The sequence below is a fragment of the Xiphophorus couchianus genome, chromosome 7, assembly GCF_001444195.1.
Source record: "Xiphophorus couchianus chromosome 7, X_couchianus-1.0, whole genome shotgun sequence".
Classification (NCBI taxonomy): Eukaryota; Metazoa; Chordata; class Actinopteri; order Cyprinodontiformes; family Poeciliidae; genus Xiphophorus; species Xiphophorus couchianus.
In genome coordinates, this window is record NC_040234.1 from 16,464,787 (window position 1) to 16,475,384 (window position 10,598).

Here is a 10,598-nt window from a genome sequence, read left to right on the forward strand (position 1 = left end):
AACAAGGAATAAAAACTATCATTTGAATAAATCTAGAACATTTACTTTATTTAGTCACTAATATACACAGTGTCTATAGAGTCAGTAGAGACTATGCAGTCGCAGATAAATTCACAACATCAGAAAAATAATGTTATGCAATTATTTTAACACATCACTCAGATTAAAAGTGTTTCACATCTGTTAATTTAGAGATTAAAAAATTTACTAATATGAATAATGAAAACAATTCCTCTACAGTCAAAACAGATTCCTGCAGATCACACCCACTATACTTTGTACAGCTGAAGTTGATGAGCAAACAGCCTTTCAGCTGCTGTAGAGATTAATTTGAGGTTTAAATTGGTCCTTAATGTAAATTAAACTAAATTAATTTTCCCAAGAATCACTTCCATAACTCAGATATTCGTATCTTTATCCCACATGGGAACCTTCTTGAGAGTTACTTCATAATTGAGTATTTTCTGGGTGACATGGTTTCTTTTTAGGTGCATATGAACTATTTGGTAATAAAAAAAATGCTAAAGGCAAGCCTGGGATTTTTTTTAATCAAATAAATCCTGTCTTAAATTATCAATCATGAAAATAACCTGTCCTGGTTGTTTTTAAATGTTCTTGAGTACAAGTTACATTACTTTCATTCATGCCGCATTTTCTGCAATTTAGATTCTGTTTACCACAGCTGTTTACATTTCACGACAAATTTACTATATAGAACTGTGTACATCATAATATGTGTTTTTGGTCCCCATGATGCCTTATGAAACAACAACACTGGTTCAGATTTATGAGCAAAACTGAACACTTTCAGCTGCTTGAGTTGCTGTGATTGAGATGGTGTCTCCTCTCCTCTCGGGGAAAGTTTAAAGACCTGTGCTGCTTCTGTTCTTCAGCTTGACCTACTAGTTTATCAACAACTTGTTTCATTTGCTGTATTTTCATATTACCTTTGTGGTCAGGTCAAAATAAGAAAGTGCTTAATTTTCCTGGTTAACATCTATGTACAAAATTATTAACACCTGTCATTCAGTCCATATAGTATTCTTTCATTCTCTTACTTTTAAGACTATTTTTTTAAAGAAAGGGATGCAATTTTAAACTACCTCGTTACTGGGGGTAGTTTAGAATTGTCTGAGTGTACTGGGAAACCACACAGCAATGCATCCGACCTAACAATTCACTCAACAGTAATTTATTGGTGTGATCCATCATTATCATGTTTTATTATGGCCACCGCCAGAGATATAATTCACAAATAGGCACACGTTTGTAGAGATGACAGCAAGGGAGAAGAATGTCCTTTACATTCGTCCTCTGCAAGGAGCCTTCAGGAGTCTCTGAGCCCTGTTCTGCAAGAGAACCAAGCTTAGAAAGAGCAGGGTAGCCTGGGATCTGGGGAGCAGGAGCCAGGCCTGTTAGCCTACTACATTTTGGGCCAGCAGGACTCCCATTAAGTGCCAGTGAGGGCAGGAAAGAGAAAGACAGATAGAGCACAACACAGCAGCAGCATAGCTGTGTTGGTGCCACGTCACATGACCACCTTTTGTATCCTGTAGCCATAACTCACTGCCGGTACACAGGAATTGATCCCAAGCTGGACACTCCCATGAGGAGCCTTGGCACTCAGCGGACTTTGATTCGTCAGATTAATTCAATGGGGATTCCAGGCCTTTGTCTCCAGCCAAACACTTAACATCCCCCGAATTTGTATCCAGCAAAGGTTGGGTCCCATGTTTATTTGGGTAATGAATTGCTGTAATTAATGCACCTATTGATTCCCCCTCAGTGTCTCCTACAAAGGCCAGTCCGATTTCTAATTTAACGGGAGTAGGAGCGTTAGCAAGAGGATAAGGGAAGGGGAGGAGAGCCCGGTATAGGCAAAACAATTGCACTGTGTGCTCGTGGATTGGGAGTGTAATTGTTCAATGAATCACATTTGAATACATTCAATTAGATACGTTAAATTGTGGGTTTGATCTCAGTCAGCATGTCTTTGTTCCCCCTATCTTCTTGTAATAAAAATGTAAATCCTTGGAGAGCACCTGGGCAGTGGCGGCATTTGCCAGCCAGATAGCGTCTCAGAGCTCTGGGGTCATGCTAATAACCACAATGCAATTTTCTCACACAAACAGGCGAAAGTACATTTGCATATAATCCCCTGGAATTATGACTGTAGTAATTTTTGTCATTGTGCCCTTCAGAGTACGTCTGCACAAAAGATTTAATGACTTGACTTCCTCTGAATGAGATGAGAAAACAAGTATTTATAGGATTTTCTTTTCTTTTATGCAATATTAAAATTTTTGAAACTTACCAGTATGTATCTAGTGGAATTTTTATGTTTAACCTTTTTATTAGGTGTTTTATCTCGTTAAACCATTCGCATACATTGTGTTGACCTATCTCTGTTACAGAATATGTTTCTTTATTGTCTGAATGCAAAATGAAGGAAATGTGTTGTACTTGGCATGTATGCCTAATAGTAGACAGTGCATATACCTATGTATGTGTGGTATATATAAAAATATAAGTACTTGCCTTGGAACACCTAATGTTTCAATTATAATTTTTTAAAAAAAAGAGTAATTCTGGTGCCTCTAATTTTGTTTTGGCTCTTAAGCTTTAAACAGTGTATCAGACTCCTTGCTTTTTCTGATCCAGATCTTTGTGTGGCTCGTTTAAAAGCTGTCCATGTCCTACCTTGCCGTGAGGCTGTGTGGCTGTGCCCTGCATAAACACCTGGTCGCTGCCACTATGCAACATCTGACCAAAGAACAATGGACAGCCAGCTGGTCCATCTATTATTGTTTGTTGCTGTTCACCTTAAGAGCTGCTTCTTTCCCCCTGTGAGTAATTACACAAAAACGAGCCTTTGACCTTTGATTGCACATTGGGAAAAAACTTTAGGGGTAATATTGTCAATGTGTGCATTGATCAGAACCGTAATTACAGCTAAATACCTTGACAATCGAGTGGTGGGTGGCTTTTCTGTGGGCAAGAGGTCAGCTGGGGAGTAATAAATTAAAACATGGGACAAAAAGATAAGATTACTCTCATTGTGAAGTAGATTCATTCTTGCTCATGTGCAAGATTTAAATCAGTTTGATATTTAAAGACACAACTGCTTCTGTGAGGCCCAACAATGAAACAGACTTGCCTGTTCAACTCATTAATAATATGGTTTAACTAAATCATAGCCAGCAGTTCAGTCTATTGCTTGGTTTTCACCATTCCACCGTCAGCGATAATGAGTAATGATTCATTCTAACATCCCAGATTTTCTCAGAGCCTATAGCATGCTTTATTAAAGACAAAATAGGTAGAAAACTAATTAAGCTGACCAAATAGGAATGACGGCATGCCCAACTGCCAGAGCCAAGTAAGGGCTTGAAAAATGGCTCCCCTGCAATTTCAATTAATCAGTTGTATTTTGCTTAATTTTGTTTGACGTTGGCAGAGGATACGTCCTCCGGGAGTATCTGTCCTTTGACCGCTAATGCTTTAGTAATTCCCCCATCAGTGGAATCCATGATTGAAACAATTCAAGTGTGTGCCTACCCGAGAGTATGGGTGTGTGTGTGTGCGTGCACATTTAGGAGAGTTTGCACACAGGTTTTATCCTGCAGACCGTGACGAGTATGGAGGTTGATTGCAAAGCCCACACAACTGAGTGTGGAAGCTGATTAACCTTACAGTGACTCCAGAAACATGTGACCACCATCTTTTCCTCTCCTCACCAACCCCTAGCCCAGGAAAGAGATGTTGAACCTAACCCCTCCAGCAGTGAGGAATTAACAATAGAACAATTCAATGCCCTAGTAATTACAAAACACTTTGGACAAGGCGACATTTTTCAGCTCTGCCACACAGGTTTTGTCGACATTGGTGGCTTTCACCTGGAATGCCGGGGCTCTTTCCTCTCCCTAACTTTGTTTTCTCTGACGCAGATTAGATCTGCCACCCCATTACAGATTCATTTTCCTAATTTTTCATGTCTGCGCCGCGCCCCATCTGCACAGGGCTGATAATTGTGGGGACCAGCCCTGGTGATTAACATCAGCAGAATTAATTACGCCCGCCATTAAGGCTCCAGGTTGCACACAATGATCAAGAGAAATTAACTTTCTCCCAGGCCCCTAAATCATCTCACCTTCAAATGGAGTGATGGCAAAGAGACAGGCCGAGAGTTCTGGACCCCGAACAGCACCTTCTTAACCAAACACGAGGTGCGCATCCTGTCTCTAACCATAGAGATTATAGCTGCAGCTGATGTGTATCAATTACCCCACCGTATGTGATGGGATGAGCGAGGGGTGTCCAGAGCCTGGTGACTAATGAGCCTGGGTTAGAGCCACCCTGCAACTGGAGACCAAAGAACGGACAGTTCCTTTGGCCCAAGAGTACTCACCAGATACTAAAAGCCTCTGTTTACTGGCCAGCCAAACAGGTATACTGTACCAACACAAGACTTAATTTACATGCTAGTGTGACTCTGAAATCTTTCATCCAAAAACTTGCTGAATTACTTAATTACCAAAGTCCTTGGTTAATGCTTAGTTAGTCAGTCAGTCAGTCAGTCAGTCAGTCAAAAATTGTGGCCTAGTTTTTTGGGTGATAAAGGAAACTGTGAGGAGGTTCATCAAAGATTGCCATTTTAAATAGACTGATAGCAACTATTCAGAACCACCTACAAACCAATTTTCAAAAAAGGACTTGTGAAAAAAATGCTGCAAGTAGTTGGCTTGAATTGACATGAAAGTGTATATTTGTCAGGATCTGTGTTTTTCTGTGTTTATTTAGAGTTTTCCTTGTCTTTGAGTCTCTTCGTTGTCCTGTCCTCCCCTTGATTGTTCCCAGGTGTGTCTCATTCTGTGATTACCCTCCAGTGTATTTAACTCCACCTGTGTTCCTTGTTCCTCGTTGGGTCCTCGTCTCATTTGGCGTCTTGTCTAATGTGTTCCGAGTCCTTCGTGTTAACCATTTCTTTTAACGGTTGCTACTGGCGTCGAGCCCTGGTTTCTGCTCAGCCGTGCTGCCCGTTGTATTGGTCCATGTTGGACTGAGTTGTTCTGGACATTATTCATTAAAATCATTCATTTATCGCATTCCTGGGTCTACAGCGTCTGCCTCACCACCCGCACTTCATGACAATATTGTACTTTTAAACAAGTAGAAGGAAACACATTAGAAGAATCAACTATTGTCATCTTGTTTAGATTAAAGTCTAAACAAGGGTTGCTTAAATTGTTTAATAAAAAAATTAGAATGGAATTTTTTATGCAAGTTTTTTAAGTCTAACCAAATATCAGGAAACAATCTTTTTCATGTCAAAGAAAGCCAATTAGATGGCATGACTTATTTCTTAAGCAACGGGGTGTTTACTGTATGTGTGCTCTTGTGTATACTGTATGTGTGCCTCAATAACAGAAAGCAATCTGTTTGTAAACTATGCTAATGGAGAGGACCTCATGTCCCCCACAGCAGGGAGAACAGTGGTAATGTCAGGAGGAGATAAGCAAATTGCATCTGTATTGTATTGACTTGTCAAGGTTAAGCAGTATGAGTAGGAGGAAGGAGTAAAAGGTGAAAACTCTGCAGCGTTCTTAGCCATTGGTTTTTAAGCTGAACAAGAAGACATGAAAGACTGTGGGAAGCTGGTGAATATAAACTGGAACAAGAAAGGACAAAGTGATTCTGCTTTGATAGAACCATGGTTCTGTACTGCAGACTGAGTCCTGTTGTGATAGCAATCATGAAGAGCAGACACACGTTTGTTTGGGGAGGGTTCAGCTCTCTGCTCTCGTTTAGACTGATTTGATTTAGCTCCACAGGATCTAATTAAGCTCCAGCCCAAAGCTCTTCAGAGTTGCAGCAGTCATATTGTGAACATCAGGTTTTGAAAAATTGCCACGAGTGATTAGACCTGTTAATGTGTGTGTGTGTTTTGTTTGTTTTTTTTTATGAACAGGCATCAAAATGATAGAATAATAGCTGTCAATAGATATGTGGCAATAAAACTGACAATTGTCAGGCAGGAGGATCGTATAAATTTAAATGATAGGAAAGTGCAAAGGAGGGCTGTAAAAAACAAAAAACAGAAACTGTAGCAATAATGACTGTGCCAAGTTAACTTGGACAAAAGTGCAAAAAAATCAGAAAAAAATCAGTGTGTGCATAGCCTGAGGTTCATCCCATGGTGATTGTCACAGTGCCTCCTTTTCCCTCTAATTAGCTGTTGCAGCTTTGCTTGAATTTGGTGTATAATCCCCTGGATGAGGTGCAGTCAGCATCTTTTCCTTTTCCTAAAAGCATGAGAGGTGCAGTATCATCAACTCTATCTTCTCTCCAACACCGCCTCTGGATGATTTAATAAGGTTAAAAGACTAGTCAGCAATTACCCCCTGCTCAGTGGAGGAAAACTCTGAACGCACAATTGCATTACAGCTGTAGATAAATGCCAGGCACTACATCCACAAAGAAAGTGGCTATCTCCTCTTTTAAATAGCTTTTTTAGTTTCAGGGAAACTGATGGGCTATAGGACTTCTGTTAACAAGTTTTATTATTTTTAATTCCCTGAGTGTGGTGGTGTCTCTGCATCTGAACCTGATAATGGTCCAAGTGAGACAGTCCAGAGAGTGTCATGGAGTGACATTTATTGCCTTTGCTGTGTGGAAACAGGTAAGCAGAGCACACCATCTACAAAGTAGTCCCCTTTGACACCAGCACTCTACAAATCAGGGCTGAAAGGGGAGCTGCAGGCCAGAATGGGGGCACTGACACAGAGGTCCTTTAGAGTTCCACCATGACCCAGGAATGTAACGAAGCAAAGGCAGAACAAGCAGACATCTGGGATTTGTCTGGCAACGCGTTAGATTTCACTAACTACACCTACAGAGGGGAGAGATGTGTCCAGTCTCTGCCTGTCCCACAAAACTTACACCAGACTCTCTTAAAAGCAGTAAAGGTTTTTAACTGGGTTATCCTCACAACCGCAAGAAGATATGAACGGCCGCGTGGTGGGGGGTATCGGCTCCATTGAAATTAGCCCTCCTTGTTGCTCCCATTAGATAATACTTCCTGTATTAGTGGGGCAGCACTGATAGCAGGCAGATTTACAACTCTCTGCGGCAGGCAAGCTCACTCCAACATGGGGTCGTGCTCATTAAACAGAGGATGTCATCACTCTACGCCACCGCTGCATGTTACATGTCACACACATCCTCAGAAAGGCCAGCCTTTTGTCCACCTCCGTCCACAACATCCTCTAAATCTGTCACTGCCACCTGGACGAGGGACGTGTCACCGAGGCAAACCCTCTCCTTCTTCGTACCGTGGACATCGAGGGAGATTTGCAGATGGAAGCTCAAAACAGCCAGTCTGCTTTATGTGTGGACGGATGTGTGGGAACAGGGTGCCAGCCCATCCACATGGGGCAAGGTGTGGGCGTGACACTCATTGCAAAACCCAACTCTGTACACGGGCCAGATAAGCAGAACAAGACGAGATAAGAGAGCATGGCTGAATACAGCAAAGCACTGCAGATACTCTGATTCTGCCGTCAGATCAAGCAGCCTGTGCACCCCGTCTAAACATTTACACCACTGTTTAGCCATGAGTATATGAGTCATGATAGCGTGACTTTAATTAACTACTTGCTATTGTACTTTAGTCACCACAGGAGAAAGTTGCTTAAATGTTGGCTTTGCCAAATGCTTCATTTCTACTGTTATGTCTCTAAGAGAGCCAAGCAGCTAAAGGCTGATGTCACTATAAGAGATATTTAAGGATTTTTGAAGTGTATCTCTGTTATAAGGTTATGGACAGTAAACCATTTTTTACCTGCAGTTAAAAACTCTTGGCATCTTCATTTGGTATAAATCCAGAATAAAGTATTAGAAAGGTTGAAACTAACAGCCAGCCAAAACTAAGGTCAGAATCACCATAAATCAACTTCCACCTAAAAGGTATTATAGCTTTCTGTGTTATTTTATTAATCTTTAAACAATTACTGTGTTCATTTTGTACATTCTATTACAAACTATAGCTAGATCTGGAGGCTAAAGCTAATTGTTAATCCCAGAGGAACTGAGACCACAGGTGACATCTACTTCCTTAAAACAATATTAATTGTTTTGAGAGTATCCTCATGTTCTCTTTCTGATATGTAGCATGTATCAACATAGATGAATTTGGCGTTTCTGCATTAGCTTTTGCAAAATAACATTGATATAGCGCTTTAGTGCCATAGGATTAGCACAGCTAACTTTTTAGTTAACAGTGCTTACCACTGCAGATAGGGATGGTAAAAACCAAAGATATTACAGCAGTAAGTCCACAGGTGTGGTTGTGGCTCAGTCCTGCATTTGGAAAATGGTAGGTTTTGATTTCTGCTTCTTCCTCTGCTACATGTCGATATCCCCCTGAGTAAGGTACTTGATCCAAGGATGCCTAGGAGTTTGTTTTTTTATTGGTCTGTTGGTAGCACTGTTACCTTGCAGCAAGAATCCTCTTTATCCAAATCCTGCCCTGCGGTGTTTCTGCGTGGAGTTTGCATGTTTTTCCTCTGCATGTGTACGTTCTCTCCAGGTACTCCAGCTTCCTTCTTCACTCCAAAAACTGTTCGAACAATAAAGTGCGTGTGCATATTTCTTTGTCCTTTTTGTTTTGATGTTCTCTTTCACTGGATAGGTGACGTGTCCAGGGCGAATCTCTCTTGCACGATGACTGCTGCAGATATGCACCAGCCCTGAAACGTCGTAGGCAGTATAGACAATTGACGAATGTTTCTGAGTGCAACCAGGTCAATGTGGCTCTAGTGTAAATTGCTTTGAGTGGTCACCATACCAGTAAATGCTATAAGTAGAAGTGAAGTAAAAACAAATCAGATAAAAAATATTTATAATTGGAGCTTTATCCTATTATTTTAAGTTGTGTTAAATGTAGAATGCAAAAATGATCAAGATCAATATTAAAGGGATATACTGTACAGTAAATGGGGCTGCTTTGGCTCGTCAGACCTCAGAATAAAGTCTGCTAAAGTCATTTAACAGTATTGAATTGGCTCTATTTGAAGCAATTCAAATAAAGTGTAAATTACACAGCCTTAATTTTCTCTTGACTAACTATTCTGGTGGAAAACCCTACATGTTATGTTTCAATGGAAGGTTTAAACATGCATTGAAACATGCACAAACTAATCTGAATTTATGCTAAATGAACATACCACAAGAGATACCTACAGCAGGTAAGATAGTCCTGCTTATAACCTATTAACATCTCATTTTAAAATCACAAACTAGACAGACTGAAAGGTCAGTGTTATTAATATTTCATTTTAAAAAAAGCTCATGTAGCTCAAAATAAAGAGAAAAGTGAATGGTTTCATGAGGCTTTCCCTCAATACTCAAAGACAAGTAAAAGAAATTAATAGTGAGCTTGAAGATCAACATCAGGCTTAAGGCTCCCTCCAAAGTTGAATTTAAGCACTGCATGCGGATTCTGAAGAATATTGCAAGCCACCCCTTTGTTTTGACCAGAGTACCTATCAGAGAAAAAATTCAAGACAGAAAATGTGTAGTTATGTCTTGAATAAGTTCTGTCAAAAGCATGCGATACGTTCAGGAAAAATAATTGCTGTCATATTTTTGTTGCTGTGTTTTAGAATAGATGAGGCTTTCCTCTTGAAATCTTTACAAACCTTGTTTGGATTTTTTTTCTTATGAGGACATAATGAAAACTGTTTTCTATAAAGCTCACTGATAGTAATCATAATCTAACTAGATAAAGGGCTGTGGAGTATTTGCCTGGGTTGACTTGCAAAATGACCCACGCCAGCAGTGGCTATTATACCGCATTAGTCACCGACTCCTGGGACCTTGCAGGCCTTATGCTCATTCGTCCTTAAACAGACTATTATCTAATTCCAAACATTGTGAAAACGCATGCCTTTTCTTCCTGCAAATTCTTGACTGAATGAGAACTGCTTCATGTTTAGGAATCCATACACCAGTTTATAGATTTTTGAACATGTCCTCATGTCCCATGAGGTGCAAAGGTCATATTTCATCTGCTTGATAATGATGCAGATTGTATATATGGAGTCCAAGCAGTGGCATCAGACCTCATGTTTACAGAAATGTAGCTGCTCTCTCTCATCATCAACAGCACAATCATTCTCAGAGACGGTTAAGCGCAGGGGAAAGAAAAGGAGTCGACCCTTCAAGATGGATGTGTGTTATTGTTTGTGGGATGACAGTTTGTTTCAATCAGGTCCTTGGTGCTCTAATCCCAGGTAGGGCTCTTAAAGTGCTGAGTCAGTTACTGCCTCATCGATCCATCACGGTGGGTTAGTGGTGGGCAGGTGTACTCCGCAGTACTCCCAGGAGACAGAGGAAACACCTGCCCTGTGCTGCTCGGGACTTCATCATCCCGCCGTTCCTTTGTCTCGTTGTGCCTGGAGCTCAACGTCGGGCCACAGAAAACTGTGAAAGCAGCACTTTTGTGCTCGTTTGTTGCTCCGTGCACAGGAATTAAGGGACGGCAAAGATGGTTTTCCCCTGTCTCCCCCCATCCTTCCCCCCTTACTTATTTCTCACCC